This window comes from Rhipicephalus microplus, chromosome 3, assembly GCF_043290135.1.
Source record: "Rhipicephalus microplus isolate Deutch F79 chromosome 3, USDA_Rmic, whole genome shotgun sequence".
In the NCBI taxonomy this organism is placed as follows: Eukaryota; Metazoa; Arthropoda; class Arachnida; order Ixodida; family Ixodidae; genus Rhipicephalus; species Rhipicephalus microplus.
In genome coordinates, this window is record NC_134702.1 from 135,735,959 (window position 1) to 135,763,418 (window position 27,460).

A 27,460-nucleotide genomic window follows, 5' to 3' on the forward strand; every position below is an offset into this window, starting at 1 on the left:
GACGACTCGTCGGAAGACAGCCTAAAGAACGTGAGAAGCAGGAAGGCCAAACAAAGAAACGTCAAGCCATCTTCATCAGTGGGGACGTTAACTGGAAAGTCAAAAGAACAACACTGGCTGCACACCATCTTGTTCGTGCCTGAGGACCACTCTATCAGCCTTCGAGCAGTGAACAGGCAAGCTCCCTCTATATACTTTGAGGAGTTTGCGCTAAACGAAATAAAGATATCCGTTTGAACCCACGCAAGAATATTCTTGCTGTAGACAAGATGACTGCTAGAGCCTTAGGCAAGCTAAGCAGATTATCGGAGTTCGCAGACATCAAATTTCGACCGATAATTCCAATGGCTGGTACCGGCATGGCCGGAGTAATCTACGACATTGATTTGGTCATCGCTAAATCGGATCTTCCAATTACTATAAAACCAGCAAACGAGAAAGTTATCACCAAGAATATACTTCGCGTTAGAGACACCTGCCGTGTAAAGTTAATGTTCAAAGGAGATTATATATCGTCACGATGAAAGGTGGAACATTTCCGACATCCTGTTCGGCCATTTGTTGCTAAACCTCTGCAGTGCCATAAAAGCATGAAAATCGGACATGTCAAGGGTGTATGCACGAGAACTACAGTATGCCCATGATGCGCCGAACCACACAATGCAGACACATACTAGGCAACAAGTCTGATGTGTGGAAACTGTGATGGTTTACATGATGCTACCTCCTAGAAATGCCCACGGATAAAAAAAGAAATCGCCATTATCAAACAAATTTTCAGAGTAAATTCATCGTACAGCGAGGCTGCTGAAAAGGGCACGGTGCCGACGCAGGCTTCGTAGAAAGGTGTCGTGCGTAACTTATATTATTCAAACACCAGTAAGCATGAAGCGAAATGAGGTGGACAAGCCCATAGCTGCGGATGACTGGCCCACACTCCTTCGTACGTAGCCTGCGAAGGAGCCCCCTTTCAGGCCTCCCTGCCCTACATCTTCCTCTAAGCCTACTTCCGTGGTCAGGATGTGTCAAGTGTAGGTCGACCGATTATCCTGATGCTACGATCCCTGGTCGCTGTCATTGTAGACCTACTGAGAAGTCTGGGGACACCAACTGCTCGAAGTGGCCTACAGGTGGTGCTGGAAGCGTTGAGCCCAGTCCTCGCCGCCTTCGCGTAGAACAATAGCAGAAGATTAACAATCGTTGTGCAAAGAGGTCAGAAAAGCATCAGTGATCCAGTCGAACGTACGAAGGCTTAGATCGCGCATTCCCGATTCTCGTCAGTACGTGTTCTTGAAATATTTCCCAATTTTCGTGATTTGTGAACCAAACTTAAGAAATCCACTCAGCCTATCAGGATACGTATTGTCACGGGGTCGCGACGTGGCTGAAGACAGGAAACTTTGTGTTAGAATTTACTGTTTATTTGGGCGAATCTGTGCCAGGTAAATGGAAAGTCCGATTACAGTAGCAGTCTTGGACTGATAGCTGCGAACGAAGCGTCGGCCATCGATCAACTACTGACAAGCGACGAAGGGCGTCGGCATTTATACTCTTGCCGTCGAATGTTCTAGCGTTATCGCTGGTGGTGGCGTAGGTTCCAGAATAATCTCTACCATTCGCAGAGTGGGCGTGATGTTATCGAAATGATCTACTACAGTGCGGAAGCTTCTCGAAAACTGCAGGCGTGGTTTGCGCTGAGAATCGTGTAGTGTTTTGGGACGGTAACAAAACTTTGGAAACGGAATGTGGCATCGTCCCGATGTTTTAACTAAAGATGAAGGTACAACAATAATGCAAGAACGTACAATGAAAAAGGTTCAATACAATAATATTACCAAAAAACACTGTTTCAGTTTGTTAACGCGCATGAAACGGCTTGAGACGCGCGACATGGACGACTTCAGGTCGTGATCGGCGTCGATGAGAGTCCGTGATGCCATCGGAGGCAACCTTGTAATCAAGTAGGCCGACACGTCGAACCACCCTGTACGGTCCAAAGGACCGTCGCAGAAGCTTTTCAATTAGTCCACGCCGGCGTATCAGCGTCCACACCCAAACATGTTAACCAGGCTGGTATTTGACGAAGCGTCGTCGAAGATTGTAACGGCGGCTGTCGGTCGTCTGTTGATTCTTGATACGGAGACGCGCGAGTTGTCGGGCTTCTTCGGCGCGTTGAAGGTACTCACTCACATCGAGGTTTTCTTCGCGGTGACGTTGGGTAACATGGCATCGAGCGTCGTTGCCGGGCTCCTTCCGTAGACCAATTTGTATGGAAATATCTGCGTCGTCTGCTGCACCGCCGTGTTGTATGCGAAGGTCACGTACGGAAGAATGGCGTCCCACGTCTTGTGTTAGACATCGACGTACATTGCCAGTATGTCGGCGATCGTCTTGTTAAGCCGCTTGGTGAGGCCGTTGGTCTGTGAGTGGTACGCTGTCGTCCGGCGGTGGTTTGTCTGGCTGTATGCCAAGATCGCTTGAGTTAAGTCGGCAGTAAATGCAGTTCCTCTGTCGGTGATAAGGACCTCCGGGCGCCGTGACGTAGGACGATATTTTCGACGAAGAACTTAGCTACCTCGAATGCACTGCCTTTGGGAAGGGCTTTTGTCTCGGCGTAGCGGGTGAGGTATTTGGTAGCTACCACGATCCACTTGTTTCCGAAAGACGACGTCGGGAATGGCCCCACTAGGTTCATACCAATCTGCTGGAAAGGTTGGCAAGGTGGTTCAATTGACTGCAGAAGTCTGGCTGGCCTTGTCGGTGGTGTCTTGCGTCGCTGAAAGTCCCGGCATGTTCTCGCAAAATGAGTGACGTCGGTGGTGAGACGTGGCCAGTAGCACCTTTCTTGTATCCTCGCGAGCGTGTGGGAAACACCGAGGTGCCCTGCCGTCGGGTCATCGTGCAGGGCCTGCAGGAAATCTGGTCGCAGAGCTTAAGGCACCACAAGGAGGTACTTAGCTCGAAGCGGTGAAAAGTTTTGCTTTTGTAGAAGACCGCTTCGCAGGACGAATGACGCAAGTGCGCGCTTGAATACCTTCGGGACTTCGGCGGTCCTGCCTTCGAGGTGTTCTATTAGGGCCTTAAGTTCCGGGTCGGCCCAATGTCGTTCAGCGAAGTCGTCGGTAGTTATCGTTCCAAAGGAATAGTCGTCATCCGGGTCGTGGGGTGGTGGTTGGTCGACAAGCGCACGAAAGAGACAGCCGGCGTCGGGGTGTTTCTTGCCGGACTTGTAAACGACAGTAATGTCATACTCTTGAAGTCTCAGGCTCCTTCGTGCGAGGCGACCTGAAGGGTCCTTCAAGGTGGCTAGCCAACGCAAGGCGTGGTGGTCGCTCACAACTTCGAAGGGCCTGCCATAGAAATCGGGGAGAAATTTCGACGTAGCCCAGATGATGGCGAGGCACTCCTTGTCTGTTGTGGAATAATTGGCTTCTGCTTTGGATTGCGATCGGCTGGCGTAACTAATAACCCTTTGAAGTCCGTCAGCCCTCTGCACAAGAACGGCGCCAAGACCTACGCTGCTTGCGTCCGTGTGTATTTCTGTCTCGGCGAATCCGTCGAAATGGGCAAGTAACGGAGGCGTCTGGAGACGATGTTTAAGCTCCTGGAAAGCGTGTTCCTGTGGCGTTTCCCACATGAACTTCACGTCGGCCTTGGTAAAGTTAGTGAGAGGATCGGCGATGCGGGCAAAATTTTTCACGAACCGCCTATAATAGGCGCACAGCCCCAGAAATCGGCGCACCACCTTCTTGTCAGTGGGCTGCGGGAAGTCGGTGATGGTGGTTGTTTTCCGTGAATCGGGACGAACTCCACACTTTGTAATAACGTGCCCCAGAAACAAGAGCTCCTTGTACGCAAATCTGCACTTTTCTGGCTTCAGTGTGAGTCCAGACGTCTTGATGGCTTGAAGTACAGCTTCAAGGCGCCGAAGATGCTCGTCGAAACTCGAGGAAAACACGACGACGTCATCCAAGTACACAAGGCAAGTCTGCCACTTCAATCCTGCCAGTACTGTATCCATAACGCGTTGAAAAGTTGCAGTCGCTGAGCAAAGGCCGAAGGGCATCACCTTAAACTCGAAGAGGCCGTCCGGTGTTAAAAACACCGTCTTCTCTCGCTCTCTTTTGTCGACTTCGATTTGCCAATAGCCAGTCTTGAGGTCCATTGACGAAAAGTACTTGGCGTTATAGAGCCGATCAAGTGCGTCGTCTATTCGTGGGAGAGGATACACGTCCTTTCTTGTGATTTTGTTCAGGCGGCGATAATCGACGGTGAAGCGTAGGGTCTCATCCTTTTTCTTCACTAACACCACGGGGGATGCCCATGAACTCTTGGACGGCTGGATAATGTCATCCCGCAGCATTTCATCAACTGGTCTGTTCATGGGCTCACGTTCTCGCGTCAAAACCCTGTACGGACTCTGAAGGAGTGGTCTGGCATTTTCTTCGGTTATGGTGCGATGTTTCGTGATTGGGGTCTGCCGAATTTTTGATGACGACGAAAGGCAATCTTCGTATTGCAGGAGCAGGGCCTTGAGCTGTTCTTTTTTATGGTTCGGAAGTCTGGAATTGACATCGAAAGCTATGGGAGGGGCTTAGTTTCTCTGAGCAGGTTCCGCAGAATCGGCGAGGGCGAAAGCTCTGGTGGCTTCGACAATTTCTTCGATGTATGCGACCGTTGTTCCTTTGTTCACTTGTTTGTGCTCATTGCTGAAAGTTGTGAGCATAACCGTTGCTTTGCGTCCCCGCAGCTCTGCAATTCCTCTTGCGATGCAATTTTTTCTGGTGACCAACAGATGCTGACTGCCTTCAATGAGGCCTTCCAAGTCAAGTGATTCGGGAGTGCCGACTGAAATAATGACGCTTGAGCGAGGCGGAATGGTGACTTGTTCTTCCAGCACATTGAAGGCACGGTTTTCTGACGGCATCCGCGGCGGTAGTGCTTATTCTGTGGATAACGTTATCGACTTTGTATTTAGGTTGATGACAGCACCATGGAGGCATAAGAAGTCCATGCCAAGGAGGACATCTCTCGAGCAACGCTGTAGGACTAAGAAGTCTGTAGGATAAATACGTCCGTCAATGGTGACTCTCGCTGTGCAGATTCCTTCAGGCTTTACGAGATGACCTCCAGCTATGCGGGTTTCAGGGCCTTCTCCAGCTGTCCAAACTTTCTTTAACTTCGCGGCGAACGACCCACTGATGACGGAGTATTCGGCTTCAGTATCGACGAGAGCGGTCACACTGTGGCCGTCGATAAGAACGTCGAGGTCGCTGGTTCGCCGTCTCGCATTACAGTTAGGGCGTGGCGTCGGGTCACTTCTGCGTTGGCTTGTTCTGCTGCTTCTATGTTGCGTCGTCAGGTCGCCTTCGGTAAGTGAGGTTTTGCCGTCAGGGCTTTGCCTGGTTGGCGTGCTGCTCGGAAAGCTCCGTCGTGGCATCGTCGTCGTCGGAGGATCTTCGGTAGTTCATCGCACAGCAACCGCACCTCCATTGTTGGCTGCCCTTAGAGTCCCAGATACGGGCTAAGAGACCGGCACCGCGTTGGGCCAGAGTACTGCCGGTGGTGCGGTGACGTGTGGTGGCTGGGCGACGGCGAACGTGAAGTGCTTCGTGGTGTCCACTGAGTTCCTGTCAGGTAGTCGGCGATGTCACGTGGTCGTTCTCCTGGCTGTGGACGCGATGCATTAATGGCGAAGCCACGCAGTGCCGTCTGTCGGTACTGGCAACGGCGGTATGTGTGCCCGGCCTCGCCGCAGTGGTAGCAGAGCAGGCGGTTGTCAGGTGCACGCCAAACGTCCGTTTTCCTCGGTGCACTGCGCTGGCCCGCTGGGGAACGGTAGGACGTCGGTGGGGGTGGCGGCGGCGGTGGCGTCTGGCGACGGAAGTGCGACGAGGTGGTGTATTGGCGTGGACGGGGAGAGGCATTGTGGGGCACTGCAGCGGCGTAGCTCGTAGTTTCTGGCTCGGGCTGCGGTGTTTGGGGAAATCGAAGTGATTGCCGAACTTCGTCTCGCACAATGTCGGCGATCGAATCCACTTGAGGCTGCGCCGAAGGCAACAGTTTGCGCAGCTCTTCCCGCACAATCGCTCGGATCGTTTTACGCAGGTCTTCGGAGTCACTGGCTTGAGCAGTAGCGCATTTTGGAGTCAGGTGACGATTATACTGTCTGGTGCGCATGTCCAGGGTTTTTTTTTGATGGTGGTCGCCTCGGATACAAATCCTTGGACGGTGTTTGACCCCTCGCATGAAGAAACGAACTTTCTTCTCCTCAGGCATGTCTGGGTCAGCGTGACGGAATAGGCGGGTCATCTCCTCTGTGAAAACTCCAACCTTTTCATTTGGTAGCGGAACCCGGGTCTCTAGTAGAGCAGCGGCCCTCTCTTTGCGAGCGACGCTCGCGAACGTTTGCAGAAATGCGCCGCAGAAGAGATCCCACGTTTGGAGCGTGGCCTCCCGATTCTCTAGCCAGGCCCTTGCGGAGTCTTCCAGGCAGAAGTACACGCGACGGAGCTTTTTTTCGTTGTCCCGGTGGTTGAGGGCGGTCACACGGTCGTATGTTCTAGCCAGGTTTCCGGGTCTTCAAACGATGACCCATGGAACGTTGGTGGTTCCCTGGGTTGATGAATGACGATCACGGGCTGGGACGCTCTGGTTGTCATTGTCGCTGCAGTCTAGGTCATGGCCTTGGTCTTCCGCGCCTTGTCTAGTTGAAGCCCGTACTCCGGTGGTGCTGTCAGCGGCTTGTTCTCTGCTCCTGGTTGGCGTCGGTGTCTTCTCCGCGACGTCGGCTGGGTTTACGGCTTGACGGGGGCGTCCGGTACATGAACGAAGCAGCACTTCCACCAGATGTCACGAGGTCGTGACGTGGCCAAAGACAGGAAACTTTGTGTTGGAATTTAACTGTTTATTTGGGCGAACCTGTGCCCGGTAAACGGAAAATCCGATTACAGTAGCAGTCTTGGACTGATAGCGGCGAAAGGAGCGTCGGCCGTCGATCAACTACTGACAAGCGGTGAAGCGCGTCGGCATTTATACTCTTGCCGTCGAATGTTCTAGCGTTATCGCTGGCGGCGGCTTAGGTTCCAGAATAATCTGTACCGTTCGCAGAGTGGGCGTGATCTTATCGAAATGATCTACTACAGTCCGGAAGTTTCTGGAAAACTGCAGGGGCGGTTTGCGCTGAGATTCGTGTAGTGTTTTGGGAAGATAACAAAACATGGGAAATGAAACGTGGCAGTATCGATTCCGTTCCAAACCTGCAACGAAAGCAGCGAGTTTCTTGTGTACATTTGTCGCGAGCTTACATTATTCATCCTGTGCCACCACATGACGAAAACCAGTACTTTTGTCTGACGGTCAAGCGAAAAACCCTAGCCTTCACATTATAGTGTGTTTAACTTTTCCTTTCATCTCGTTTCCATCAAAAAAGGCTGGATGACATACTTGCGAGCGTACCGGGTCCGTAGATAATTACAGGAGAATTCAACGCCCACCAACTTATCTGGGGAAGCTCAAAAGGCAATGCCACAGGCGAGAAAGTGGCTTCATTTGTATCGGCTCATGAACATTTTCTCTTAATGATGGGAGCCCTACATTTCTACGAGGGTCCACTTACAGCCACTTGGACTTGACATTTGTGTCCTGTCACTTCGCCACAAGCGTCAAGTGGTTTTTAGACATTGAGACGCATGGTAGCGACCACATCCCCAGTTATCTAAACATCAAAGGCTTCGTCAGTGGTCAACCACCGAAAGCTATCCCGAGAATCAACTGGTCTGCATTCACAACCAACATAGAAGACACATGTGCAAAAGGCTTATCCTCCGGCATTAAGCAAGCAGTCAAAGAAGCAGCACAGAACACGATGTGCACGCTGACGTGCTCTTCAAGGCCCCCGGAAACGGACATAGAAATAAAGCGACTTCGCACGATTCATCGGCGTGCAGAGCGCAGATATTGGTGCACGAAGTCCATTGAGAATATATGCATAGCAAGGTGCATGCAAACGAAGATCCAGCACCGTATTGATAAATTGGAGTTCCAATGGAGGGCGAAGTTTTGCGATTCTCTAAACACTCGCAAACCACTCTCTCAAATATGGCGAACCGTGCGAGGCCTACGCACATTTCCCGAACAACGTGTTCCGTTCAAAGCCCTGGCACGTTTTCGACGTAGAAAGGACATCGATATAGCGGAAGGTTTTTGTAGGAAGGTTGCAGGCCCATCACATTGCACAGGGGTCCTTACTGCTGCTACCGCACCACACTCCCTTGATCCGTGCATGGACCTGACTTTTCGATGGAAGAGCTGCACGCAGCTCCTGGTCCTCGTAATCGATCGTCGTTGCCCGCGCCTGATGGTATATCATACCCCGTATTGTCCAACCTCGGTGATCGCGCACGTGGTGCCCTACTGGACGCGTTTAACGAGTCTTGGAGAGCTGGAGTTCTTCCCAGAGATTGAAAAACAAGCCGTTTGGTTCCAAATCTCCAACCTAGGAAAGCACCTCTAGATTTGACACCATACTGACCAATAGCGCTGGCTAGTTGCGTGGGCAAGCTGAAGAAGCGACTGATTGTTGCAAGACTCGGGTGCTTTCTAAAACGATACAGAGCCTATCCAGATGCCATGGCCGGTTTTCGTCCTCTTCGTAGCTCCAGTGAAAATGTCCTTGATATCGTAACTTACGTACAACTACAAGAAAATGAGCCGACGGCTATCTGTAGCATTACTTTAGAATGTCAAATGAGCTTATGACAATGTCTCTCACGAAGCCGTACTTGATTCCCTCGAGTCTGTTGGCTTGGGTTGGCGAGTGTACCGCTGGATCTGCTGCTACCTTCATATGAAATCTTTGTTTATGGAAACTGATAATCGGTCGACATCTGAGCAATACATACGCTGTGGTGTTCCCCAAGATGGTGTATTGAGCCCCACAATATTCAGTCTTGTCATCAAACTATAGCAGAGTCTGTGCAGATATCTATTTATGGAGACAATATTGGTGTTTGGACATCTTGTGTAACACGTCCGCAGATACGTGTGAAACTTCAGAAAGTTGCGAACTCTATTTCGGCATACCTTAGAGAGCAAAGCCTCGAGAGTTCTCCAGACAAGTTGGCGCTGGTTACGTTCACACTGAAGGCAATGACATCATATCCCATCACAATCAATGGGCAAATTGTCTGCTACACCCGCACACACAGGTTCTTGGGAGTTACCATTGATCAAAATCTCTGCCGTAGTCCTCATGTGGCCACTCTATAAAAGCGCCTAAAGCCATCTACCAACTTTTCAAGTTACTCGGATGAAAAAAGTGGGGGACGTCAGTACACGCAATGTTGCAGCTATAACGGACGTTGTTCCTGGGGTACTTGCGGTACAGCTTGCCTCTTTTGATGAACACCTACAAAACGTACAATAGAAAACGTCCTGGGCCAGGAACTCAGAGTTTGTCTTGGGTTACCGCGCTGCACATCCACAGCGGATACCATCGCAATCACGAAAGATCATCTGGCCTCAGCGCACATCACCCTAGAGCAGCTCCCATAAACACTACCGTAAGAGTTCTCTCTACTGTATTTATAGAAAACTTTATGCTTGCCCGAAGGTTCAAAACTAATTAGATCGTACAGCCATGCTACGCTCCAATATTTTAAAATTAATTTCTGTCACAATATTGATTGCGAAGAATTTCTTATCAAACTTCGGCGACTTTGAGCGTATCTATCTATCTATCTATCTATCTATCTATCTATCTATCTATCTATCTATCTATCTATCTATCTATCTATCTATCTATCTATCTATCTATCTATCTATCTATCTATCTATCTATCTATCTATCTATCTATCTATCTATCTATCTATCTATCTATCTATCTATCTATCTATCCACCTACGGCTTTTAGCTCTCCTGACCATTTCGATAACAGTATCGATACCAATCTTGGTATGGCATAACATGACTGTAAGATATAGTTGACTAGTCATACCATGAAAATCATGACGTTTATCTCATGAGTGTCATGAGTGTCATGTCTTGAAATGAATCTGCAGAAAACGAAAGTAATGTACAACAACATCGGAAAAGAGCAGTGCTTCGAGATAGGTAATAGTCCACTTCAAGTTGTAAAAGACAACGTCTACTTAGGGCAGGTAGTAACCGCAGAGCCGAACCACGAGATTGAAGTAACTAGAAGATTAAGAATGAGGTGGAGCACATTTGGCAAGCACTCTCAAATTATGACAGGTAGATTGCCACTATCCCTCAAGAGGAAGGTACATAACAGCTGTATCTTGCGGTACTTAGCTACGGAGCAGAAACCTGGAGACTTACAAAGAGGATTCAACCTAAATTGAGGACGACACAGCGAGCAATGGAAAGAAAAATGGTAGGCGTAACCTTAAGAGACAAGAAGAGAGCATAGTGGATTAGGGAACAAACGGGGGTTAAGGATATCATAGCTGAAATCAAGAAGAAGAAATGGACATGGGCCAGGCACGTAGCGCGTAGACAAGATAACCGCTGGTCTTTAAGGGTAACTAACTGGATTCCAAGAGAAGGCGAGCGGGTTAGGGGGAGACAGAAGGTTAGGTGGGCAGATGAGATTAAGAAGTTTGCGGGTATAAATTGGCAGCAGCAAGCACAGGACCGGGTTAAGTGGTGGAACATGGGAGAGGCCTTTGTCCTGCAGTGGACGTAGTCAGGCTGCTGCTGCGGATGATGATGATGATGATGCCACGGGGCTGCGCCTACGGACGCTGGTCGCGCCGGTCGTGCCTGGCATGCTCGTGGTTTGCTAGCGCAGCATCGCGGCGCTCCACGTGCGCTCGCGTCTACGTCACGTCGGAGTATGTTGCGCCCTTGCTTCATAATGCGGTTTTGTCCATTTTCCTAGCTCCACATATACCGAGTTCGGTGCTACGTGACGTAAACAGATGACGGAAGTAAATGACTGGTGCAAACATGATAATCATGACACGCGTGTGATGTAGGAACATGGCAACATACCAAGCTTATGATGCGCTCGCGGCCGTTTCGCTTGCTCCAATATACCAAATTCAGCATCACGTGACGTGAATGGACGACAAAATGTAAATGGCAGGTCCAAACATGATAATGATGACCTGCTTGTCTTGTAAAGCATGGCTACATGCTACGCTCATAGCGTGCTCGCACCCGTCTGGCTAGCTCCACACATGCCAAATTCGGTATTACGTGAAGGGTATAGACGGCGAAGGTAAATGACACGTCCGAACCTGTTAATCATGACATGCGTGTCACATAAAACAAGACTACATGCTACGCTCATAGCACGCTCGGCGCCGATTCGCTAGCTCCACATGTACCAAATTGGTATCAGGTGTCGTGTATAGATGACGAAGGTGGGTGACACGTCCAAACATGATAGTAATGATACGGCAGTCCTGTATGGCATAATTTACGTTCGCCTCGTAACGTTGTGCTTATTTTTAAGTGACATATCAACCTTCCGCATTCGTGCTTCGCATATCATTCATTTCCACTGTTCGTGTGATCTGCCAATGTTTTTTTCAGTTGAAGCACATTTATTTTTGCCTCAAAATAGCCCCTCAGCTTCACTATTTTTACTTTTTACTCATCTATTTTGAATGTTTCTAATTTCGTTACAATAATATTTATTCCATCTTGAAACACACAACAGCTATTCGAATATTTAGGAATTTTTTCGTAATGCAACCCGCTTCACGCCTCCCCGAGGTATGTGCCACTTTGAAGGTTTTAGTCTACTCTTCTATACGCTTGTTCGTGTCTGCACAAACGGCTTGAGACGAAATAAATGAATTTTCGGGCTCACAGCGCCACCTTCTGCTTGTATGTTCCACAATTATTTGACCTGGACTCACATCGCAATCAATCGAGTACTTTTTTTCTTAATTGCTTGTTGCCTAAAGCTCAAGGTAGTCTAACAATCGTACATCATACCCGTTTCATGTGCGTTAGTACCTCAAACAAATATATCACATCTTCATCACAGTCACTCGTCTTACACACCGCACGCAATTTGGCTACACCTTCTACGAAACACTCATGAACAGATGGTACTCTATCATCCCAGTGTGTATAAGCTAGCAAGCTGCGCCATGCCGAATATAGACCAAGATCAAGAGATGACATCCCGATCAATACAGCTGTGCCTGTACGTGTTTGTTGCACAGAGTTCCGTTTGTGCAAAATTAAATGCATTACTTATTTTCACTTTTGAATCTTGCTTTCTCTGGTTACTATGTCCCAACTTTCATCGTACTGCATTTCTCGACGCTCTTGAAAATTATTGAAGTCATAATGGGGCACACAATACCCAAGAAAGAAAGTGTTGTGGGTGGTTAATGTTGGTTATTACGTATGGTCATGACATTCTATATGCGTGAATCGCACCCTCTCTGGGGGATTAGCCAGGAAACAAATAATTTTCAGATAAAACTGATTCTGTAGCTGTAGTACTAAGTAACTATAATGTATAATAAATTATTAGTGGTAATTTATTTACAATTTATTTACAATACCAACAGCGCCAGTGGGGGGGGATAATTATAGGTGTAATCACAAAATCATCATAAAACGATCGTTTTTTTTCGTGCCAAACAAAATTAAAACATAGCGATAAATTCTACGCTTGTATTTTATTTTATTGCGTATTGGTACTATTCATATATCTTGTAATTTTTTCAATGTTGCTTTGTTCACTTTTCTCAATTACTTTGTCGCCCCACTTTCCTCAGTAGAGGTATGTGCGATTGAGAATAAAATAAATGAAAAAAATAAAAAATCAGGTGTTGTGAAGCTGCCTCCACGTGACCTTTATTATTTTAGTCTTTTATGAAAGCTCAGAAGCCCACGATGTGATCAGGAGTCAACGGAATATCATATACATAATTGAAGACACACAATTAAGTCATCTTCGAATAATACACGCGTCGTTGGTGTGCAGTCTTTATATAGTATGCATCCACGCTCACATCTTCAAAAAGTCAAAGCAGTAGCGAAGGGGAACGCTGCGGAGTCAGTTCATCAAAAAAAAACCATCAATAAGCGCCACCAGCATTTGGCTCTGCAGGTGACTTATCGCCTAGACGATACTTTTAGCATGAAGAAGCTTTCCACTTTGAGGACGACGCAAAATGCTTGATAGCAGGCACCATCCGGCTACTTAACAAGAGAAGCACACGGCAGTAAATTAATGACAAACTTTATGTGGTGGATTGGGCACAATGAATTATTTATCAAGAGAATCAATCGCTACCACATCGCACGCTTAACTCTACGAAACGCGTCACAGCTTCGCTACTACAACCTATTTCGAAGAGTAAGCAGAAAAGTGTGTTTCAGGGAGCCCTGCAGCTGACGAAATACAAGTCGGTGCATCATTAATTTCTGAGAACTACAATCGAAAGGGCAATTTTCAGAGCTAAAAACAACGCAATGCCTCTCCTCAGCACGATTGCATTGGACAGAGCGAAGGAACAACCTCATTCTTCTAGCCGGGTTGAACGAGCTCCGGCCATTATCGAACATTGTTTCAACGGTGGAGCTCCAGAGACAACTGGGTATAGCTACAGTTATTTGGGACTATCAGCAGCTTTACTCAATGGAATCATTTTTGCTAGTAACTAATGTACCCAGGACAGTTGTTGGAACAAAAGAAAAACTAGAACAACAAAGTAGTTGTCTAGACTTGTAATCAGTGCTACATTAGCAAACCAGGGAGTCGAGCTGCATGTTATTTTAAACACACCCCATTAAGAGGCCTTATTTCTTTATGCGCGTTGAACACTTTTACGACAATATTTTTATCGTAATTTACGTAATATTTTTCAAAAACACTGTTACAACGAAAGTGTTTTATACTTGCCTGCAGAAAGACTTCAGTGATGTATTTCCATCACGCAAAACGTCCGAGCACTGGCCTAGATTCCACAACCCACAAATCATACTTGTACAAACATTACTCGATTCCTTGAATGTACAAATCCGTGACGTGCATCCTTTGACCATGCAAACATTGTCTACCACAATATTTTTCTGAATCACGCCAAATTATTACCTCACGGATTTTTAAATATACTATTACTAGAGCATTTAAGTGTCCTACCAATGAATGTGCTTATTGCAACAGGTGGATGAAAATGCTGGCATAGGAATATTCTGCCCTCAACTTGACTGGTCTTTTTCTTTACGACTTCCAAACTTCATCCCAGTTTTTAGAGCTGAATTTATTGTCACAATAATATCTTTCCAAAAGTTGCCCTGTTTAAATACAGTAGTAGAAATCATCACTGGCTCAATATCTGTGTGTTCTCTCTCTGCATGAATCCTCTCTCTGCATGAAGCATGAATTACATGAAAAATCATTATATCAAATAAGGTACGACTACCACGAAGCGCTCGAGGAAGGTCACAATATCGTATCGAAGTCGGTACGGAATTGTCGGCAATGACCGCGCGGATGAAGCTGCTCAATCGGGTCACGACTAAGATCTGCGTACGCACATACCACTCTTGAGAACGGATACTGCAAGGAGACTGCAATCACTTGCTCGCCGTATAACTATCCTACAATGGAATACGCCAGGTTTCTTCAACGCGCGCCTGTATTCGATTGACCTAAACTTGCGACTTCATTTGCCATCCGGGCTCCCACGACGCCATGATACTTTACTGTGTCGCATCAGGTTGGGCGTGGCATTTACGAATGCGTATTTTTGTCTCCTTGGAAGGGCGAGCTGTTTGACATGCTACATTTGCGCCTGCGAGGAGATGCTTGAGCACGTTCTAGGCAACTGCCCAGCATACCAGTCTGAACGACGTATTATAGAAGCCAAGCTCCGTCAGCTGGATTCACAACCGCTTACGGAAAACAAGATCCAGGGACCTTGGCCGACTATTTCACATAAGCGCTAAGTCACGAAAGCCCTCTTGTACTTTTTAAGGACCAGCGGACTTCGTGATCGCTTGTGAAAGAACAGCGTGAGACCGTGCTGTGTAGTCTCGAGCTGACTATTCATTGATCTCTTTTTTACTCCTTTTCTATCTCTTTCGTTTCGGTTATTCTCCCTTTACCCCACCCCAAGTGTAGGGTAGCCAACCGAGCCAAACTTGGTTAACCCCCCTGCCTTTGCTCTCTATTTCTCTCTCTCTCTCTCTATTTCTCTCCAGGCGTTAAAACCGACCTCGTGTCATACGCCTCCAGCCAGCGTTTCGTATTTTCAAGTGATGAACAGCGGAAAGTTGCTGGCTTCCTGGGTAACCAATTTATTCAGAGAAACACACAAAACTTATATCCTGGGGTAGCTCAAGAGCGCATGTGCGAATGTAAAGCAAAAGAAAGAATGATAACACGTAATCAGACAGTTTTTTTACATAAGTTGTATCTACAACGCGCAGCACAATGTAGAAGTCAAGTAGGGCTCAAAAAGGTGAATTTCTTTACAGTTAGTGTGATGAATGGGCTTCCTACGCATTCATCTGCACACCTTTTGGTATGAAATGCTTGTACTAATTTCCGAGTTAGCTTGTCTTTGTGGAAGCGGTGCCAAGGGAAGCTAGACATGCAATGTTGATAGATAACCTTACTAAATTACTTGATTACCCTGCAAAAGATGGCATTGTGTGGAGTTTAAGAGAATTTTATTTTTCAAAACAGCGCAACCCTATGAAAACTACCATGGTGGATACTGGAAACCACGGTTGGCGCAGTGGAAATAATTGTGGGTATAGTAGAAATTATGGTGCATATGCCGGAACGTAATGAAAATAATGGTAGATATGGTGGCACATACTGGACTGCATGGTGTACAGAAGAAAGATAAAGTGTAAAGGATGGTGGAAAGTAGCAGCTAGATAGTGGGCAATCACGGGAGGCTCTGCCCGCCATTTCGATAATGCTGGGAAGCAGTAAGAAGATGATGGCGGGGGGGGGGGAGCTTGTAATGGTAGGCAGTATATGTAGTGTACTAAGCTGGGAGGTATACATTGTTCTACCACCATGATTTCCACCAAAGGTTAGGTCTACCGGCCGAGCCCTTACAGTTGTGTGATTCGCGCTTCTGGGTTTCAGAATATATGCTTCTGACGAATAAGAACGACAATACAGCGCAGCCATGGCATCAAATAACCTAAATGACCCATTTTTTATTGTGTACGGTGTCCGCGCAAGAAGTGACAAGCACCGATGCGACACGATTCCAGCACTTGCAGAGAACGTACGATCTCCCCTCACCGACAGCCGCCGGTCACACTCACAGGCACTTCTCTGACTATTATGCGAGAACACAGACTTGGCAATTCGAATTAACAATATGATAGCATAATGTTTTCGGCACATTGCACTCTTCTTGGTAGTTGTTGCTAACGGTAGAGCTACAGCTATGCGCTGGCACGACTCATTGCACTCTACGTTGCACGAAAAACATCGCAACGCTCAATTAATTATGTGGGCGTATATACGGAATTAGCCTAGAGGCGTCATAAAGCCTGAGCAGACGTCGCCCTTTGAAACGAGGGAGAAACGGATATTAATCTTGACAGTAACCCCCGGTAAACTGTACCTGCTCCCAGTACACTTGTTTTTAGGGGCGAAGCTCCTTATGGCGTGGCTTGTGCGTCCCTCGTAGCACGTAACCACCAGTGGCACATACCTGAAATAGCGGTCCTTACGATTTTGACCTCCAAGTTGGTTCCGGTGAGAGATTTCTTCTGTGCGTTGTTGAACAATAAAAGATAGTGCTCAATGCACATGGTAATGGCTGCTAAGGGGGAATGAGAGACAGGAGCATTCGGCCTTTAGGGAACGCGCACGCTGCGATCCCCATTCGCAGCTATTGGCATGTACATTGAGCACGATCTGACAAAAAAGGGTTGCTACGTTGTACTCGCTGGGTGTAACCTCCTTGGTTTTAGAAAGGTTTAGCGAGTGTTGGACCGCATAGCCATGAATACAATGAACTAGTATATACCATGAACTCGAGGTGGTTAAAGTTGGAAAGTAAACCCGAAGCGCAAGCCGTAAGAAAGTGTCCATGTGCCACCTCCCGTTTAGTCCTTGAAATGTGCGCTGGATGGCGGTGCTTCTATATGGATAATATATGATGAAAAGATGCGAGATGGTGGTACTTGGAGGGCTGAATAGATGGATGAACGGACACACAGACAGATGCATGGATGGACGCATGAACGGACACAGGCGCGGATGCATGGACGAACGCGTGGACGGATGCACGAACAGACGCACGCACGGATGGGTGTATGGACGCATGGACGGTTACACAGACGTACGCAGGAACGGACGGAAGCAAGAACGAATGGACGGACGAATGCTTCGCCCCACTCCCCATCATTCACTTCGTGGAAATGCTGCCATTTTTTTTCTTGCGGATGTGAAATGTAACAAATACATAGCGCTGGTGCCAATATCGCACTATCAATCGGTAGGGGCAGCAGTTGTTTGAGTAAATAATTCTAAAAATTTTAGCAGCAGGTGCAGATCTCGTCTATGTCGAGTACGCGACAAACAAAACTGAAGTTGAACGGTCAGTTTTCATGTTAACCAGCTATGCAACAAGTTTTTTCCTTTATGTCGGCATGGTTCAGTCATTAGGCTTCCGGCAGCCAAGCTGAACGATTCGCAGAGTCATGTGCTCCAGCGGAGTGGCTACAGTGGTCACTAAGGGCCGCGGAAACAGGAGCAAGGATGACGAGTATCAGTTCATTTTGCCTCAGCTGCCTAAAGGAAAGCTTGTTACTAACACGGTGGTTTTGCACGGGGACGTCATAGCCAGGCCCTACGAGGTCGAATATTTCGGGAATGCGCTGACACTGACAGACCTGCTGCTTGATGTGGTGAGCCTTGGCGCTTATTAGATCAATAACTCGCGGGCGGTGACCTTCAACGAGGCTGCTCCCACAAAATGCCTACTTGCGCTGCAAGAACTTCAGGTGATGGGATGGCATTGCGTCGTCGTTGACGCGTAGGATCTGCAGGTGGAGCTAAGGCTGCACTGGCTTCCCCAAAGTGTAAGTAATGGAGATGTAAGAACGGCTTTTGTGAACTTCAGAAAAGGGGTGGAAGTGAGCCTTGAGAGGTGGCGTGGACCCGGAATGCCCGACAAATGTTCCACGACAAGAACGGTGCTGCTGAAGCTCAAGAACGGCAACACGGTTGAAGACCTCCCTCATCAAATCCGTGTGCGTTGCTAAGGTACTAGTCACGTCCGCCGCGAGTGCAAGGTCCCCCGCTGCTCCAGCTGTAGACGCTTCGGGCATGTCGAGGCTGACTGCGTGGAGACTTATGTCTCGGCAACTGAAACGGTGAAGAACGAAGGGGTGGCCGAGCTTTTCTGGACGCGGCCGAGACGAAGGAAGCCGCTGAAAGAACCGGCAACCCAATGGTTCATGCGGCAACCGGGCAGTCTGCGTCGGGTGATCGACACAAGGTGGCTGAGACTTCTCGGCACTTGACGGCACCTGCCATCACACCGTCAGCGGACGAGCCTAAAGGTGCCTTGAAGAAAGAGGTGCCCTGGAACACGGTCGATGCAACCGAAGGCCTAGGAGAGACGTCAGACAGTGAGGACATGTGTATCGCCAGTGCCGTGCTAAAGCATATGCGGGACGAGGCAGGCAAACAAGACAAGACGTCGTGAACCAACAACGAGGAGGCACCTGCCAAGACTCCTCAAGCTCAAGCAAGGTGTCCCGTTTGAAGTCAAAACCGAAATATTTTGCGGCAAATCGACCTCGAGACAAGACAAAGGAACAAAACGCCGGAAAGCAGAATGGTCCTGGAGGTGGCTAGCCGACGGCTGGTCGCGAAAGGTAAGCACCACGCTCCGGCCCTACTTATTTATTCCGTATAAGGCACCATGGCATTGACTCCGTCAATAAGCACAGCTACGCTCAACGTCAGAGGGCTGGCTGCTAGTCGTACGCAAAGTCAACTCTTAAGGTTGCTCAAAAATAAAGATATAGACGTCCTAGCCGTCCAGACAACCAAGGTTGACGGAGAGGAGGAGACCGGGAGCATGGTGCGCCGTTTCGCGCACAGATATTTCGCGGTTGTTAGCCTTGCGATACCGACGTCCACAGGGTGCGTCCTTTTCGTAAAAAAAAAACAAAGAAACTGGAAGGCCTTCACGTTCGAAGTGTATTTTCATGTCAATAAGGAAGAGTTGCTTATTGCGATTTTTTATTTTATCACATTGAATTCCAAGTATTATGCATATATGCGCCGATTAGTGTAGAAGAGAGTGTTCTGTTTTTTTTCGAATCTGTTGCAACTGAAGAATTGTGATAAGCGGGTTGTTTTGTTCGGGATCTTTATTTGTGTTTTTAATGGCCTTGATAGAGTCAACAGTACTGGAAATAGTGACAAAAGTAGTGACGTGTTAAGTAAATTAATTATTGACTATGACATGAACGACGTGTACGAATGCGTCAAAGCAACACGAGAAGTGACGCACATGCGATTTCAAGGCCCTAGTCATGCATGGTTAGACCGCGTGTACTTATCGCTAGACATTATGGCAACGTACCATGGTTTCTCGGTAGTGCCAGTGTCTTTTTCGGATCATTGCTTGGTTGTGTGTCGCATAGGTATAAAGAAACAACGAACTGCCTTTAAAAGGGAGTTATGGGAACTGAACGCGTAATCGCTAAAGGATGAGCGATTTGTAAAAGATGTGCATGGAGTAATTATTGAAATGCTTACGGAAAAAACAGAAACTGTGGCAGAGACATGGGAATGTTTAAAACAAAAGATAAAAATGAAAGCGCTGGATGGATCGAGGTTGCTAAATGTCGAGGTGAAAATGAACGAAGAAATATAAACAAAACATTGCAGCACCTGATAGCCCTCAAAAGCAGAGAGCCTGGGACTTGCAAATACGATGTGCATGAGGTAAAAGACAAACGAACACTATGACAAGGAAAGCTCTAAAGGCGCCTGGGTTCTCGCTCGAGCAAAGAACTATTAGTGGAGAGAAGCCCACAAAAAGAGCGCTTGGTCTCGAAAAACCTCAGGAGCGGCGTTTTCACATCAGTATGCTTTATTCCAACGGTACAATCACGAGCGACAATGAAACCATCCGATGGGCTTTCTTTGCAGTCTCTTTTCGCATTTAGACAACGAATGTAAAGCGTTTGAAAGAAGAGTTTCTAAGTGCATGCCTCGGCTGACTGACGACACTAAAAGGCTATTAGAAGGAAAAAAAAAACTGAAAGCGTAGTCAAATGCGTGATTGGTCATTTGAACCCCGGAAAATGCCCGGGACCCGATAGCCTAACTGCCGCGTGGTATAAGGCATTTAGGAGAGAACTGTCCCCTTTGTTGGCACGCCTGTTCAACGAGGCGCGCGGACTGAAAACTCTGCCACCTTTCTTTAGCAGAGTGCATACAATATTGATCCCTAAAATGGGTGATGTAGAAAAACCTAAATTGGTGACATCTTATAGGCCCAGATCGCTGACCAATGTCGATTGCAAAATTTTTACGAAGGTACTTGCTGCGATGCTTCAGGGTGTCATCAAAGAAATAGTGGCAGAACATCAAACGTGTGGGATCAACGGCAGAACTATTAGGACTAACATTCACAGGATGCGATGCATGCAAGAGTCTTGTGATGAAGCGTTTGTTTGGCGTTGCTGTGCTCCATCTGGACCCGGAGAAAGCATTTGATAGTGTTGCACATAATATTTTGTATGTGATAGTAAATCATGGTAATGTTGGTTTCATCATCAGGCACCGAGTGATCTTTGCGTACCAGAACTGCACAACACGTTTAATTTTTAATAAGTCTGGGGTGGCCCCCCCTTCCCGTTATGCGTTCTGTGCATCAAGGCTGCTCCTTTACTCCACTTTTGTTTGGTATTTACATGATGTGCCTGGCAATCAATGAAAAGAAGAAACTACGTGGTTTCAGCTAGGTGGCAGCAGAAGTCAAGTTGCTGGCATATGCAGATAACATTGCGATGTGTTGTACTAACAAAGAACGTGTTGATGAAACGATGCGTGTTTTCAAGCATTTTTGTAACATTACAGGGAGCCGAGTAAACTAAGGGAAATCCCTCGGGTTGTGGCATAGAAGATGGCCTTCAAAACCTGTATACTTTGTGGATGCAGTCTGGATGAAAACACCGACTTTGGCATTCCCCTTGAGAATTATAAAGGCAGGCAGGAGTATTGGTCGCATCAAATGAGAGAAATGAAAGAAAAGGCAGACAGGCGGAAAGACACAAACCTGTCTGTTTTTGCTAGAGCCACTATGTGCAACATGTTTTTAAAGACGATTCTTTCTTAGCGACCTCCGACGCAAAAATTTTGGTGTGTCTGTACATTTGTCTGCTTGTTCACTTTTAACGGCACCAGGTACTTGAAACAGCCGACCCCATCCGCAGCGCCCACCAATGTTGCTCAATATTTAGCGTTCATACTTGTGCAATTCTCAATTAAAAAGCAATTATTGCACATGTCTGGGGCACCATAACAACACGCATATATTCTGCTTCAAGAGGCATACATCGGTAATTTTAAGGACCTTAGCGCGTATCACGCTGCGCTGACCATGTAACGCTTGCACGAAAAGGAGAGTGTTTCCGACGCTTTGCTAAGACGAGACGCTGGTGGTACCTACCCGTTGCCTTGCGTTCTACACTTTATCACCTCTGAGACGGCGCGCACACCCGTCTCAGAGCTACGCGCTTCGTTTTCCAAAAACACTGCCTGATGACGCTCATGCCTCACGTGTGACGTGGCTTGATGCGCTCGTTCGCCTCCGCTTCACGCTCGAGGCACTCTAACGCAGCGCCTCCAGAATACTATTCACCGATTTTCTTGCGCATAACATCAAATAATTGCTTTGTTCACTCTCCACACGCAAGACTATCATCTTCCGACGACCTTCGCAGATTAATGTGCAGGTACGGGGCCAATTTTTTATAACAAAGTTGTGGTATGTGATGCAGATGCGGCATTGTTGGAGGATCAACGTGCGAAGGCTGCACAGTGTGATCGCGTTCTTTATATGTGGCTTGAAATGGAAAGTTGCAACCGGACTAACTTGTTCAGGTGCGTTTAGCACACAGGTTTAGCACACCTGTTTGTAAGACAGGGAGTAAATAGATTAGTGTTCTTTCGTGACGCCAGTGACCCTTTTATGCGTACGGTATGCCAACTCAGGTTAAGCAACACTATACCATTTCTCGTCGTCACCACTTTTATAGCATGTCGGGGCCACTGCGTGGCTATATTGAAGAAGTAGTAAATTGCGTACGTTTCTTATTTCTTCGTTTTTCCTTTGAGTATCCATCTAGTGTTTGAAGAAAAAAACTGTACAGAGATTAATGTGACGTTGTTTTTCAAGTGCAATTGTACAGGACCATATACAGTGGAAGGTCGGGACAATTTGCACTGAAGTGAGTGAAAAACATGCAGGTACCTGCAGGGGTGATAACACTTCTCTTTAAATTACACACTGGTACACTACCAGTAAAGTCATTTACAGAGAAACGGGGCTTTTATACACACTGGGGATCACACTGCTTGATTTTCAAGAAGCCTGAAACAACATATCATGTTTTTATCCATTGCTGTGGCCGGGTAATCTTATGAGACGTCTTGCAAAGATCATAAAAGAAAGATTTCTCACTCATCAGTGATCTGTGTGTGAGAAATGATGACTAAATCGCATTTAATCTAGTGATGTTGACCGGCCTCCACTGTGTATGATGTGCACGAATGGCTGGTTATCTTTACGATGCGGATGCTAAGCTAGCAAAAATCCATTTCAGGCAAAGCATGTTTGCTTATATGGAAATGATGAAAATGTAAGAGTGCGTGCCAGAATGGCTGACGTGGTTAGAACCTTGGGCGCCTTCAAGGAATTTTAGGTAGACAACATGAGTCCATATAGGACTGATGGCTTTTTGTTTTCTTGCGTGTATATTTGAGAAAGTGTATTTGTACATTTTGTGAAATGTGTTTTTGTACAATGTCTGAGACCGGAAATAAATAAAAAAAGTCGGCATGCTGCAGTGGTTAGTGTCTTCGGTTGAGAATCCGCAGGTTGCACGTTCGAATCTCCATATTATTCAGTTTTTTGTATGCGTGCTTTTTACATTGTTGTTTTACGCAATTCTTTTATTTATATTATGTGGCAGCTCGTCACGTTGATTCTGACTCGATTTCGCGCTCAAGCGCCGCCGGTACTGCAGCATCCACCACATCTTACCATAAGCCATGGGGGGACATTTTTCAAGTTTCACCCACTACATTATTCTACTATAAAGGTGGATGGTGGTTTACACCATGCCCACCATTCGTTTTTTTTTTCAATAAGGAATATTCTGATGAACAATGCTTTTTCGTGCTGCACTAAAAACAAATTAATTTTCGAACAGCTTAACTTGCTAGAGCTAATGTTGAGCCCTCATCAAGGCTAACACGTTTCGATTGTCCAGCCATGACGCTTTTAATTATACAACACGCAGGGAGGGCTTCACTAGCAACGATGTGTAGCGCAAACGTATCAACCACGTGGAATTTGGTCGCGAATAACGTGAGTGTTGAATGAGCGGTGATCGTTACTAGTCAACAGCACACAGGCAAAATCTGGCGTAGTTATCGAAGTCCAGTTTACACTCGCCCTTTACGTAATATTCCTATCGGCGCGTAGCATTTAGATAGCGTAGCACTTCATTCCAGTAGCGGACCACGTTTACCGCAGCCGAAAAATGATTCAGTGCACAAAAAAACGCAAAAAACACATCTATCACAACCACGTAACAATAACACATCCACAACACACCTCTAGGCCAAAAAGAACACCACACCGCGCATTGACATAGTTTGAGCGTGAGCACTTCTTTCTTTTTTTGGGGGAGGGGAAGGGGAAGGGGATATCAGATTTGCTTATTTTTATGCTATATAAACAATATTACTTCGCTCTTGACGTTTTTCCCGTATCTGTCACGGCCATTAGCCCTAAAATCAACTGTTAACTGTTTATCTCTTTAGAGAACTATTTGCTTAAGCGCATTCCGACCAATCCTTCGAGGCCGCCACTGCGCCGGAAGGTTCCATGGGAGTAAACGTCCCTCCGTATGGTCTAACAATTCCTCCCTCAGATTGCACAAAGCACACTTGTCTTGCAGTTATTCCCTCTGCGGGCTAACTGTGAGTTGCAGGGATGAAATGAAGCAATTATTCCCACTTCGCTCCCATTTCGCTTCTTTGCAGCTTCGAGTGTAGATGACTGATTGATATGTGGGGTTTAACATCTCAAAACCACCATATGATTATGAGAGACGCCATAGTGGAGGGCTCCGGAAACTTTGACCACCTGGGGTTCTTTAATGTGCACCCAAATCTGAGCACACGCGCCAACAACATTTCCGCCTCCATCGGAAATGCAGCCACCGCCGCCGAGATTTGATCCGGCGACCCGCGGGTCAGCAGCCGTGTACCTTAGCCACTAGAACACTGCGGTGGGGCTTAGAGTGTAGTTGTAGTGATTGAACCTTCTTTTTCACTTTTGCCGATCAAATTGGCTGAACCTAATTGTTCGAGATTATTTACAGAAGGCTGATAGTTGAAAATCACGAAGCGGAAATGGTACTTGCGCACGATGGACAGCATTCTCCGATTGAACCTGACTGCCTATCTTCACCAATTAAATTGTTGTTAACTGATTTATTTTATTTTCGTTGTAACAGTCACGCCTTGTCATGATAAGATGTCTCCCATTACAAACGGAGTAATTATGAAGACAGCAAGCAAATATTCAATTTCTCTTTCTTTTCACGGTTTTCTTTTCTCACATAACTCTTGAAACCACCAGCATGCTTTTGCAACTAGCAGCTGGAAAATAACAAGGATGTCAATTCAATTAGCTCGAAAAGCTTTCATAAGCAGCAAATTCCTCACAACACTAAATCTTTCTTACGCCTTTCTCGGATACCATGTTTGTTACTAAGAAGCAACGTGGTGTTTCGGTAACACAGGTGTCGCTCAAAAGAAAATTTCATTTTAGCTCAACGGGAGGACAAGTTATATGTATATATACAGTTATTGACAAGTTTTACTCTTATGTTTGAGTGCTGAAGAATGCGGAGCTCCCTTACCTGTTGACGAGCTACTTTATTGACTTGGCTTTGCTCCAAATCGTCAATGCGAACACGGAATGCTTGCCCTTGGACTTCTTTTCAGTCTAGTTCCCGTCCATACCACTGGACTCTTTGATATCAGTGGTGTTTGCTCAAGTGTGGTGCTCGCACATTTGTACCATATTTGGCCCTACTATATTTGGAAATGTACATTGCACTTTTTAACGCAATAGCGTTAAAAAGCTGAGTTCACGTAAATTTTCGCACCGGTGTCGGTGTCGGCGTGGGCTTGATTGGTTTTGCGCGAAACATCAACGGCTTGTCCTTGACCAAAATATTGGAGGGCATGCATGTAAAATTGTATGAAAACAAAAATCGCCCTATCTCCACTAAAGAATTCTGATGAGTAGGCGAATCGCTGGGGATCGTTTTTATTGTAAATCACCCGTGGCATTTCCCACTCGCATATGTAAATCAATGACCAGGTGTGTGCACTGTAAATACAAGGTGTACGTTTTTGTCCTTAGGCGGAAAAGAATCCTTGCTCTGGGTAGCTAGTAGCCTGCGTTGGTGTTGCCTTTCGGGGTGAGCGTGTGTTAACGTTCGTTTTTATTCATGGCAGAAAAAAATGGTGTGATCTTAAACACGTATTTTTTTATCGTCATCAACGTCATCGGGTGTATTCAACCTCGTCTTTGCCTTTCCCGCACGTTCACGTTTAATTTCATATATTGAACAAAGAGCAGGAGTGGTCTGGAACGCACTCATTCTTCACGGCATCAGCATGATCGGCATGGCGTGTTAAGGTTACTTTACATCGTCCTCAGTCATCGTCGTCGTGACCACTGACAACGCACAGCAGTGCAAAAGCCCATCAAGGTCATCGTCATGGTCTATAGTGGGTACCAATACTGATTGTTTGCCTAGTTTGTACTTGGCGCCTGTGCTTGTCGTTGAGTGTTCCTTTACTTTGTGTGTGTGTTCTTTGTGGCCAAAGCATGCCATAGCGGGTACCTTTCACCATCAGCGCCATTGTCGTGGTCCCCGTGAGTACGCACAATGGCCAACATAAAGTGGACAAGACTGAGGATTCCCTTCTGAATTTTCTGGTCCGATTGAGGATTCAAGTAACGGCGTCTGCGTAGCAAGAAGGTGTTCTACCACAGAGCAAAAATATTTCTTCAGACTGCCTTGGTTGATAACACTATACGAACTCTGTGTAGTGGAAGGAGTTTTACTAATGCATCACGTGCTGCATCAGTAAGTTTATTACAACAATTGAATTGGGTTCTTCATGCCAGAAGCATGGAATCACGCCTGTGGTCAAAACTGTGAAGCTGGGCAACAGGAAAGTGTTTCAGAGGCTCACCCGTTGCAGGGCCCTCAGACATATTTGAGTATCAGCAGCAACCGAAGCATCAAGTAAGTCAACAGCTGCGTAGCTTCGCAGTTGCCCTACGGAAGCTCAGTGGGCCCTTTGTTCATTTACAAAACGAAAAGTCACAGTTTCGGCACAAGGCCGAAGCAATGAATGCGATAGCAACTCACTGCACTATCAGGCGAAGTATGGCTAGAAGATTTCGAAATGATACGAAATGTGGGAACACGGTCGAATGTGATTTGAGCGGCAACGTTTCTGTGTCTGGGCAGAGTTGCAAGCCCGCCTTCCTTCAGGGCGACTAGCATTCTGTTGGAGCTGTTACGTAGGTGTTTGTACGGCACTGGGTAGAATCTCAAATGCCAAGTTACATACAGCGTTTTCGCCGGCGTCTGTTTGGCCTTGCTTTTTTTGGTGTCAGTTGACGTCGACGATATCAGTGACGGTAGCGAAAAGCACAGTGTCCGTGCATTTCATCAAAACGTCCACCTCAGATGTCCGACATATTGCAGCGTGGCCGTCGACGCTAGAAGTATATAGATGGTGGGGAAAACTTGTTTATTGCTTGTTTCTTGATAAAACGCTCCCACTCACCACGGGGAATCGCCTAGTTCTACCTTTCCGTGGAACTAGCTGCGTCATGTTTTCGTGCTGCATAACCGCATGGGAAGCATGTTTCTTTTAAGTCTATTGCCAGCAAGCCAGTGCTAAATGATGTGTATATGTTGCTCGTCCTCAGTGAGATGAGAAGCCTGGCCTAGTTGGTTAACGCAGCCTGCTGAAAAGCATAGAACCTCTGGTTCTAATTTCTGCGGGTGCGTTCAATTTTTTCTCTAATTTATTCTTCTTTGTTTATTTTAAACTCATATACGGAGTTATAAATATGCGGGATATGATGGCGACGACAAAAATAAGCCGAGATTATCCGCATAGTTGCTCTC